Genomic DNA, 12158 nt, shown 5'->3' on the forward strand with positions numbered 1-12158 from the left:
TATCTTACGTGGCTGTGTGGGAGTCCTGGGGGATGTGAATGGTTAATGCTACGTGGTATCTTACGTGGCTGTGTGGGAGTCCTGGGGGATGTGAACCGTTAATGCTACGTGGTATCTTACGTGGCAGTGTGGGAGTCCTGGGGGGTGTAAACGGTTAATGCTACGTGGTATCTTACGTGGCTGTGTGGGAGTCCTGGGGGGTGTGAATGGTTAATGCTACTAACCAAATGGTTGGAGGTTCAAGGCCAACCAGTGGTGTCTTAGAAGAAAGACCTAGAGATCGACCTGCTTCCAAAAATTCCTCCACTGAGAAGTGTACGGAGTGCAGGTCTACTCTGACACATACACGGTTGCTGTGATTCATAATCTATTTGACGACAACCATTTCGTTTCATCTTTTTTTTTTTGGCTTGGTTGTGTGTCAGATACTGGGCTGACACCTCAGAACCCTACATCTTGGCCTTTGGGTCTTCAGTTAGAGGTCCTTCGCAGTTGTCACCCAGCTCAGAAAGCCTTCCCCACACTCTCATGGGAAGCAATGCCAATCTCCCTCCTTGGTTTGGGTAAGTCTGCCTTATCTTACAGCTACTTCTGTGTCTGCATTTTACCACCCAATTTCCTTGGGGGCAGCAGCATGTTTCATTTATCTCTGACTTCTCTTGGTGGTACCTTGCACGTGACTACTTCAGAATTCTTTCTGAGGGAGTCTGGGTTAGACATTTTAAAAAACAGCCTTAAAATGCCTCAGACTGCAAATTTTATGTAACATTGAAAACATCACAGAAAATAAAACCAAAGTATGCATGTTCTTAAACTAGAAAAGCAAAGCACTTCACACTTCAGGTTCTTGAGGAGCCTGAGCTGAGAAAAGATGCCACCAATTCTAAGGCCACCAGGTGGGCACTTTGTCACCTGTGCTGGAGGCACATTAAACTCTACAGCACTACAGCGCCCCCTAAGGGAACCCAAGCCACCTGAAAATGTTACCCATCCAAAGCCTTACAACACCCCTCAAAGCATTACAGTGTCTCCCTGAAGGACAACAGCTAGCCCAGAATGCAACCTATCCAAAGCATTATGGTGGTCAGTGGTATGTGCCATGGAGTCGGTTCCAACTCACAGCAACCTTGTACAGGGTTTCTGAGGCTGTAAATCTTTATAGGAGCAGAAAGTCTCATCTTTCTCTAGTGGAACGACTGGTAGTTTCAAACTGCTCACAGTGAGATTAGCAACCTGACTCATAACCACTATGCTACCAAAGCATTATATCATTGATGTTAAGTGCCACCGAGATGGTTCCAACCCATAGCGACCCTGTATAGGGTTTCCAAGGTGCCACTAGTGAGCTTGAACTGCCAACCTTGCAGTTCAAAGGGCTTTGCAGTATGGTGCATTAACCCATAGGGTCACACCAGGACTCTACCATTATAGCATTACCTAAAGGATCCACAGGACTCCTGGTATGGTGTTGCAAGATCAGCACTGGGCTGCGAACCACAAGGTTGGAGGTTCAAACCTATCAGCTACTCCTCCGAAACCCTATACCGGACCACTGTGAGTCAGAACAGACTTGAGGACAACGGCACATAACAACAACAAAGGATCCTCAGGCTATCAGAAAATGTTACCTATCCAGAGAAGTTGGTCTGGATAAAAGAAGTCATTTTGAGAGGGGAATAAAACCCCAACAAACTTAATTAACATCTAAATCAAATCTTAACAAGGTAATCACTACCTTTTGTCAGCTCCTATTTGAGAGGAAAAGAGAGCTGATCAAAGGTTACAAATCTGCTTAACAGATGCCCTTTGCCTATTCCAACACTGAGTACTCAGCTTAAACTCACTTCTTTGAAATGTGTTGCTGTTAGGTGTCACTGAGCTGGTTCCAAGTCATAGAGACTCTGCCTAGCGTTTTGGAACATAAGGGTTGGGTCTGAACCCCAACCTAGTGGTCAGTAGTCCAGTACTAATCCACACCATGTCTCTATGAAAGAGTAGCGCTTTAAATGAGGTGCAGCGCCCAAACTTGGAGATAGTACCCTTCTGACCTAGCTTCAATGGCTTGATGATCAGATCTCAACTAGAGGAAGATAAAAAAGTGATAAAGGAAATGAGTGTAAATTGCTATGATTTGATGAACTTGACCTATACTTATGGATGTGGTGGTGGTGGTGGTGGTGGTGATGTACCATGGAGTCAGTTCTGACTCATAGTGACCCTGAACAGGGTTTCTAAGGCTACAAATCTTTACAGGAGCAGAAAGCCTCATCTTTCTCCTGCGGAACAGCTGGTAGTTTCGAACTGCTGACTCTGAGGTTAGTAGCCCGATTCGTAACCACTACACTACCAGAGCTCCTTACTTATGGATTGTTGTTGTTGTAAGTTTTGTAAAAAATAATATTTTTTTTGGTGGTGGTTATGTGCCATGAAGTCAGTTCCGATTCACAGTGACCCTGCACAGGGTTTCCGAGGCTACAAATCTTTATGGGAGCAGAAAGCCTCATCTTTCTCCCACCAAACAGCTGGTAGTTTCGAACTACCAACCTTGAGGTTAGCAGCCCGATTCGTAACCACTTATGAATATTGTTGTTGTTGTTATGTGCCGTGGAGTCGGTTCCGACTCACAGTGACCCTGTACAGGGTTTCTGAGGCTGTAAATCTTTACGGGAGCAGAAAGCCTCATCTTTCTCCTGTAGAACAGCTGGTAGTTTCGAACTGCTGACCTGGCGGTTCACAGCCAGATTCATAAACACTACTCTACCAGAGCTCCTTACTTTTGGATGTAGTAGCTCAAAATACCAATTGAGAGGGAAGGAATCTTCACATCAAGGATCAACCCTATCCCTTCTGTACACAGGATTGATACGGACATACAGAAAGACAACTTAGACATTGGCTACATAAAATGAGGGGGGCAATAAAGGCACTAAATGAGTAGCTTACAAGTTTTCAAGAGGGAATTTAGTTTCAGAGTGTGCGGGGGAAGGTAGAACACCCATTGAATACTTTTCATCTTGTCTAGACGGGTCTAGTGAAAGGAGACGAGAATAAGATTCTTATGATTCAAAAGTGAGTACTTGTTATCATGACTAATTACAACTGTCACAATTGTAAAGGTAGAAGTTTGGAACAAAAAGGGAGGAGTAGTCAATCTTATAGTCCAGGAACAGAGGACCCTAGGATCATCAAGGGGGAAGAGCATAAGCGGAATGTAGGACCCTACCCAGAGAAGCAGCGACATCAGAGATGGAGGCAGAGTTGAGGACATGGGGAGAGAGAACAGCTGAGGACTCTAGACTCAAGGAAAGAGAAAGGCTGTGTGCTGGAAGCTAGGAGGCAGGCTTGCAGAATGTGCCCTTTAGTTGATTGTTTAAAAGATTATATAATTCCTAAGTATTTCTGTGTACATTAAAAAAAAACAAAAGGCAAATATTGTTGAATGCATGGAGGGGATTGTAATCATTGCAATGAAATGAGATACGACAGGATGAGCGTAAAACCGAGGTTTTTGCTTGTAAGCTATCACTCAATTCACAATAAAAACTTGAGGAAATGAAAAAGAGGTACAGCCCCCTCAGGGAAAATCCTCTTCTAGGACTGAAACTTAAGGGAACCCAAGTGTCCTGGTGTGGCACTGTGAGTTAATGCAATATCAAATGCAAAGCCGTTTGAACTGCAAGGTCGGCGGTTCAAGCTCACCAGCTTCTCCTTGGAAACCCTATACAGGGTCGTTGTGGGTTGGAATTGACTCAACAGCACTTAACAACAAGAAGAGCAGTCTAGTATGCTCACTGGTGACCGCCTGGGTCTACTTGGGAGTGGAAGTGGGGGGGAATGCAGCAATGAAGACCTGGGCTGAGTCTGGACATGTTCCACTGACAGCCACTGACCTTGAGATGAGAGTGAGAAGAGCAAGGGCTGGCTGGTCTGAAGTTTAGGAGGATGTGTGAACTCCTGAGTACATGGGCACTGACCTACCTGGAAGCTAAGGATGAGAGTGAAGCAGCCAGCTGGTCTTAAGTGCAGTGAGGTGTGTGTGAACTCCCAAACCTGCAGCTAGTACCCACTTAACTTACCTTGGATGGCTAGTTGATCCGAACTCGACCAGGTGACGATAAAGATGTCTGATACTGTGAACAAGTGTCCACTGCTACAATTTGATGCACTGGACTTTTATTTATGGATGCAGTTGTTCAAAATTCCAACCAGAATGGAAGGATTCTTCATATCAGGAACAAGCTTGTTTCCTCAGTGCACTAGATCAATAGGGACGAGCAATCTTTTGACACTGGCTACCAAAAATGGGGGGGGGTTATCAAAAATGTGGGAGGCTATAAAGGCTTTGTTCATTTGTGAAATATAAGATGTAAATGGGGAGCTACAGGGAAGGGATTGTAATCATCGAGATGAAACAAAGTGTATCATTTGTTGAATGTAAAGCTGATGATCTTGTGTGCAAACCTTCACTGAATTCACAACGAAAAGTTCAAAAAAAAAAGAAGCAGAGAAACAAAAAAAGAAAAGGAGGGAGGCGAAAGTGAAATCAAACACCTTTTTACTAATACACAGTCTACAGCATTTAAGTGCCAGTTTCCTTGTGGAGGAGACTTATCTCACTGAGCCCAGCTCTACAGGAGAGGAAAATGAAAATCAACCTAAGTTCTGACTGACTCCTCCCTCCCCACTTGTTTCATTCATTTGTTCAAAGAGCAACTTCTCTAGGCTAGCGACCGTCAGAAGCAAAGAGGACAGACATGCCTGTGAAGAACTTACAAAGGGGGCACAGCGCTCAGGAGGAGTGAGTCATTCACATGTGTGGTGCTGCGCTCTATGTGTAGATAGCTTTCAGTGCCATGGAAGAAAGACTTGGTGATCTGCTCCTCAACGATGACAGACAAGAAAACCCTACGAGCAGAAAAGGTGGAGCAAAACTCAAAATCATAATGGCCAGGCTTACTGATCAGATCAGAGACTGGTAGAACCATCGATTCCATGGCTGTTGGTCACTCTTCAGATCTGGAACTGAACTTACCCTGACAGCTCAATTGATAGGTACATAGGATTGAAAACAATATTAATGAGGTACCCACACCATAGAATGGACAACCATTCAAGATCAACAGAGCAGCCTGTCAAGGATGACTTTGTCTAAGCACAAAATTCCAGAGTGTGGAGAAAGAGGGAGGAATAGAAACAAGAGACACAGGGAGACAGTGGGAACAGCAGAGTCACACTGAGGGAACTGCAGTCATGGAGATGAATGGAAGGAAATGGATGATTTGTTGAAGGTAAAACTGATGATCCGCTCCATAAATCTTCACTCAATTCACAACAAAAAGGTTTCGTTTTTTTAATAAAAGAGGCAAAGCCAAAGAGAAAAGAAGAAAAGACAGAAAGGAAACGCTCACAAGCAGTTCTCCTCAGCAATGCCTGGGACCACCACCGTGAGTCAGAATCAACTCCAGGGCAATGGGCTGGCTTTGTTTGGGTTTGGTCATGCTAAATGCTGTGAGAAAGATAAAGCCAGGTAAGTGGGTACTGAGGGACCCAGAGGAATGGTCCTTTCAATACAGAGGGTCAGAGAAGTCCTCTCCAAGCTGAGAGCTCAACAGAGATATGTCTTCTGAACATCAAAGGGAGGGAACAGCAGGACCAAAGCTGTTGGGTGAGAAGAGGCAGGGCAGTCTGTGAGCAGAGGAGGGTCAGTATGGCCGTACACAGCTCCAGGCAGAGTGGTGTGTAGTGAGCAACGTGGTCCAGGCAGACAACCAGGGCCTTGTAAACATGTAGGCAGTAATAACGAGACCACCAGAGTCGCATCTCCAATCCTTAGCCACTAACAACCTAAGCTATTTAATTTTAACTTAAGATTAGTTAATTAAAATTCAAAAGTCAGTTGCTCAGCGAGTGCGGGACCCTACCCAGAGAAACTGAGATGCCTGAGATGGAGGCAGTGATGATGACGCAGAGTGATGAAGCAACTGGGGACTTTGGACCCAGAGAGGAAAAGGGACTGTGGGCCGAAAACTGGGGGGAGGAGGGGGAAGTGTAGGGGGCGGGTTTCTGGGATATACCCTTTGGGTGGTTGATGATGCATGGAGTGGATTGGAACCATGGCAATGAGATGATATACAATGGAATGAATGTAAAACTAAAGTTCCCCCATGTAAACTATTATATAATTCACAGTAAAACATTAAAAAAAAAACAAAAAAAATTCAGTTGCTCAGTCTCACTGAGCAGGGCAGGGACGAGATGATATACGGTTTACAAGGATCACTGGCTACTGTGGAAGAACAGAACCTGTCCCCACGGGGACAAGAGTAGAAACAGGCAGAATGAGAAGGCTACTAAAGTAGCTCAGGCAGACCAGAAGTGCTGGGCAGTGTCGGGCTACTATTCCCAACCTTTGCACGAGACCCTTGAAAGATGATCCTAGACAGTCAGACAAAAATACAGAACAAAGTTCAAAGTCATTAAAAAGATCAGAGTTACTGTTCTGACTGAGATTAGTGGGACTCCTAATAGATTGTGTTTCCTAGACACCCACCCTTCAAATATGGAACTGAACCTGCCTCCAGGGATCACCTTTCAGCCAAACTAGAGACAGGTTTATGAGCTACCTAAAATGGGGTAGGGGGAGAGGGAGAAGGGGGCTATGAAGGTATGAAGCGACTCGATTATAAGTTTTCAAGAGGGAGTTTAGTTTCAGAGTGTGCAGGGGAAGGTAGAACCTCCACTGAATAGTTTTCATCTTATCTAGACAAGTCTGGTGAAAGGAGATGGGGATAAGATTCTTATGATTCAATAGTGAGTAATTGTTACCATGACTAATTGCGACTGTCACAACTATAAAGGTAGAGGAAGTTCTGGAACAAAAAGGAGGGAGTAGTTAAATCTTACAGTCCAGGAACAGAGGACCCTAGGACCATCTAGGAAGAAGAGCACGAGCAGAATGTGGGACCCTATCCAGAGAAGCAGTGACACCAGAGATGGAGGCAGAGTTGGGGACATGGAGAAAGAGAGCAGCTGATGACTCTAGACTCAGGGGAAGAGAAAGGCTGTGTGCTGACAGCCAAGAGGCAAGCTTGCAGAATGTGCCCTCTGGTTATTTAAATGATTATATATTCCTGAGTGTTTTGGTGTACATCCCCACCCCCCAAAAAACAAACAAACAAGAGACAAGCTTATAAAGTGAACAGTAACACAAGTGAGCAATGTGTTCTTCAGTACACCTCTGGTACAGAAAATTGATGAATAGATCTCTTCCACCCATACATAGTCTCTGGGACTCCCATCCAGTGATTGGGTGAGACCATGCCAATAGGGCACAGGGTACTCTAACATGGGGACTGGCTAACTTTGTCATTCTGTGGGGTTTACAACGAGCCATCTCAGAAACAGCAATCAAGCAATCTCATGAGAAAGCTGGACAGTGAATAAGGAAGACAATAGAAGAATTGATGCTTTTGAGTTACGGAGAATACTGAAAGTGCCATGGGCTGCCAAAAGAACCAACAGATCTGTTTTAGAAGAATTGCCGCCATAATGCTCCTTGGAGGCCAGGATGGCCAAACTTCGTCTCTCATACTTCGGACACATTGTCAGGAGGGAGCAGTCGCTGGAGAAGGATATCATGTTTGGTAAGGTGGAGGGTCTGATAAAAAGAGGAAGACCCCCAACGAGATGGATTGGCCAAGTGGCAGCATCGATGGACTCAAGCGTGGCAACGATAGTGAGGCTGGCCCAGGATCAGGGAGTGTTTTGTTCTGCTGTGCATAAGGTCACTATGGGTCGGTATCGACTCCATGGCACCTGACAACAACAAGCTCATCCTTTGGTCCCTGAGGTTCCTCTGTGGAGAAGTAAGTAGTGGTGGCAGAACCTGAGCAAGACACAGAGCGGAAGGAGCGGGGACCACCTGCCTGAGCAGGGGAGAGGCTAAGGGTTGATGGAGAAAGAGACGTGCAGATAGTGCGTCTGAGGAGAGACACTCCTGAGTGGAGAACTGCTGTATCCTGAGGTATTTCAGATTCTACATTGTACTCTGTAAGCGTCTCTAATAAACCTCACAGCCATGAGTACTGTCTGTGAGCTCTGAGTGGTTGTTACCTTGGGTTACAGAACGCAGCAGGGTACCGTGGGAGGGATGGTTGTTACCAGAACAGGGTAAAGAAGCTTGGAGAGTGCTGGCCAAGTCTGACCTCCAGCTCACAGGAATTGGCCTTGGGCTTTTGTGGAGTCTGATTCTCCTTTTCTCTTGTGAAGTCATAGGGGTCAGAAATGACCTCTACGTCATTTTTGCAATCATCAACCACATGACCAAAAGGGCAGCATTTGCCCTAAGGCAAAGCTGAGGAGTCGGGAAGCTGCAGGAAAGAAGGAACAAGGGCACATGGAGCCCACGGAGGAGCAGGAAGAACACTGCTACACTGAACGGATCGCAGCTGACATCACAACACAAAAGGTGCACAAGCTGTTGAATGGGAAAAAGGATGTGCTGTGTAAAACTCTCATCCAAACCACAACAAAATGGCCCAAAGAAACTAACGAAGTAGCTCAGGCAAAACCAGGCTATGGTTATCAGGATGGAAGTAACGATGCTGTTGTTGTTGTGTTCCAACTCACAGCGACCCTCTATAGGCTGTCCAGGGCTGTAAATCTTGACGGGAACAGAAAGCCTCATCTTTTCCCCAAGAAGCAGCTGGTAGGTTTGAACTGTCAGCCTTTCAGATAACAGTCCACTGTGTACCTGGAAGTGATCGGGTGCTGAGGATCTGCAGATCAGCCAGATGTGGGATGTCAGAGAAGGACTGAGGCTGGCTTCAAGGTTTCGAGTCTGGGAAACTGGGTGAAAGGTGGGTGCTAGGCAACGAGACGGAAAATAACAAGGTGGGGTCGGAAGAGTGGGAAGCTCAAATTTAAGATGCCTGTTCTCGACTGTACTGTGTCCACCAAAAATAGGTCTTGTGAATCCTAGCAGCCTCTACGCCTGTGGATACTGTCCCAGTTTGGAGCCGGTTTGTCTTTGTCATGTTAATCAGACAAGATTCGGGTCAGGTATGTGTCTTGAGTCACTCTCTGAGCTATAAGTGATTACAATCAAGTGAAAAAGCAGAGCCAACGGGAGAGGAGAGACACTGAGCCTCGGGAAGACCCCCCAAGAAGCAGAAGCTTCTAAGAGAAGGCTGATCCTCAAGTCCCCACACAGAAAGCCTTTCCCTAGAGCCTGTGCCCTCAATCCAGAAGTCTACTTCCCAAACGGCGAGCAAATGAATTTATTTTCTAAAGCCACCCACTGTGGCATTTCTGTGACAGCAACACCAGGTGATCAAGACAGCACGTGTCAGCCTTCCAAGTGAGCCACCCAGTAATAGGCAACTCGGTATTAAATTCAGAGGAGAGAATATTATTTTTAGAGACGACCGTTTCATTTGTGGGAGAAAGATGAGGCTTTCTGCTCCTGAGATGATTTAAAGCCTCGGAAACTCTGAACAGGGTTGGTATGAATCAGAACCGACTTGACGGCATTTAACAACAAACAGGACATCACCTCATTAATTTAAAATACAGGCTGTCCTCTACATTGTGAAAATACTTTATTCATGAAGTAAGCCTTTGAAGAAGATTATTAACTAGAATCATAGCCTTTGAAAATGATAGCTGGACTCTCCAGGAATCCAAATGAAAGTTCCAGAAAAGTTCAAAGGCCCCTAGCTAGTACATCAATGGAAAGAAATTCAATTTTCTGACTGAATGATAATCTTCTTTGCAGTGTCACTTTGAAAAATACCAATTCTCTGGTCACTGCAGTGCCAGGCTGTGAATGATCTTCAGGGCATGAGGTCATTTCCCTGATGGTTTCTGCTACGTGGCTTTGCCTTGACTTCTCCAGGGGGGGCAGACACAGGTGAAGACACAGCAATGCAGTGCTGGTAGCTGCTGTTCTGGGGAGCCCATCCCAACCCAGGCGACTCTACAGGTCAGAGAACCACCCCCTTGAGTTTCCCAGGCTGTCCTCTTGATGAGAGCAGGTCACCAGGTCCTTCCTCCTATGGAGTGGCTGGTAGGTTCAAACCACCTACCTTTTGGTTAGCAGCTGAGTGCTTAACCACTGTGCCACAAGGGTTCTTTCAGCACCACACCAGACAGGACCAATCAGAGCTAGAAGAGGCGTTCTAAGGGAACATGCGCTCTGGGAAGAGCACAGTGAATAACACACACACACAGAGACATCAACTACCTCCTTTTCCTTCCTAAACCACCAACTCTCTAAATCACACAACTGCCTTTCGTGCTGAAAACAACCTTCCAGGTTTCCACTATTGGGAGGTTCAAGTGCAAACCCTTCAACAAAGTGGAAGAGCAAAATTAATAAAACTAGAAAGGAGAAGAAAAAGGCAAAGAGATTGATAATAAGAGAAAAGAGAAGTAATCTGAAGAGTAGTCCAATATCTGATTATCAGAAGCTCCAGAAAGAACGAATAGTTAAAACATTTTAGAAGGAAGGAAATAATCGAGGGAAATGGTGAAACTCAGGGGAGGCGAATCTCACAGGACTGCCTGGTGCTTCCTGGTTTCACAAGATTTCCGCCTTTGACAGGGTAGATTCTTGTCCCTTTCCTACCATTCCTTTTAGGGGGAATTTTCTGAGTTTTCCTTCTCGAACAGTGTTCCCCCCCTTACACGGGCTCCAGCATACACAGGTTTTACCATGTAATGAAACTCCCCAGAACTGAAGTTTATGAGCAGACATAAAAAGAGGGCAGATTTGAACACCTAGTATATTAAATGAAAAGACTTATCCCAACATACATTAGATAGACATAGTATGGGATTAAAAACTACAAAAAATCACAGGTCCTAGGGGCAATACTTAAGAAGGGGGAGGGGAATGGAAGAACAATGCTGACGGGAAAACAATTAGGCAGGTGTGCATGGGCTAAGTGGGACAGGTAAATGATGTATGGACAACCTTGGAAAAACAGGGCTCTGAGATACAGGGATTGAGACATGGTTGAGATGGGGAAAGGGGGGGAAATAATGTTAAGATGCTTGGCTGTCTTTTGGATCTTGGTTTCCCTAGCATACCATTATAAAATAGACGCTAGAGGGGGAGAGAAAGGAATAGCCAGAAATATCACCATAGAAATCTTGTAAGTCCGTCTTCTGCCTATAACTTATTGGAATACCTAAAATGGGACTACAATGTGCCCAGTGAAGGAGGCTTCCTGTGGAGCCTCTGCATTACATAAGACTATAGGTAAAATCCTGAACCTCACCTAGAATCTTCTGAGGTGGAAAATTTCCATTTGAAAGGACAAGTAAACCAGCCTGGAGCAGCTAGAAGAACAGAAGATACCTCTTGAAAGAAAGACTGACAAGAAAAATACAAAACAACAGCAGTCTGACTGATTACTGTAAGAACAAGCAAGTTGCTCACCTAGGAGACATCAAAGCAAGTGGTCGGGTCCCCTCAGGGAAACCCCCTTCTCAGACTAAGACTCAATAGGAGTACACGAGCAGACATGCACTCTGATTGGTGACCACATTCGTCACCGATTAGGAGAAGTGAGGAAAAAACAGCAATGAAGCTGCAAGCTAAGCCCTACAACGTTCAAAAGACTCCTGTGAATCCGGGTGGAGACCTGGTTGGCCAGCAGTGTGGCAAGACCTGGGGACTCTTAGGCCCAGTCAGTGACATAGCCACAGAGCACTAGAGTGGAGAGTGAAGCATCCAGCTGATAAGAAGAGAGGGCATATGCACAAAAACACCCACACTTACAGATAATACCCATTTGACCTGGCTTCAACGACTGGATGATCAGAGCTCATCTAAAGAAGAAAGACGAGGAAAAAAGAGTAATCTGATACAATTTGATGAACTTGACCTACACATATGGATGCAGTAGCTGAAAAGAGGGAACACATCTTTACAGCGAGGATCATTCCCACCCCCTCCATACACAGAGCAGACAGAGAGATAGGCAACTTGGACATTGGCTACCCAAAATGGTGACGCTACAAAGGCAAGAAATGACGGGCTTACAAGCTTTGAAGAGGGAGCCTAGATCTAGAGGGCATGGAGGAAGGTAGAATCTCCAGAGTAGTATCCAATCTGTCTGGGCGGGGCTACAGAAAGCACATGGGGTTAAGTC

General features: G+C 45.5%; 1 protein-coding gene across 1 annotated transcript in view; it reads right to left on the reverse strand.

The window, feature by feature from the left end:
- Positions 1-12158, reverse strand: part of KDSR (3-ketodihydrosphingosine reductase) — a 43470-nt gene that overhangs the window by 5338 nt on the left and 25974 nt on the right. The window lies entirely within an intron of this gene.

This window comes from Chrysochloris asiatica, unplaced genomic scaffold, assembly GCF_000296735.1.
Source record: "Chrysochloris asiatica unplaced genomic scaffold, ChrAsi1.0 scaffold00021, whole genome shotgun sequence".
NCBI classification, from domain to species: domain Eukaryota; kingdom Metazoa; phylum Chordata; class Mammalia; order Afrosoricida; family Chrysochloridae; genus Chrysochloris; species Chrysochloris asiatica.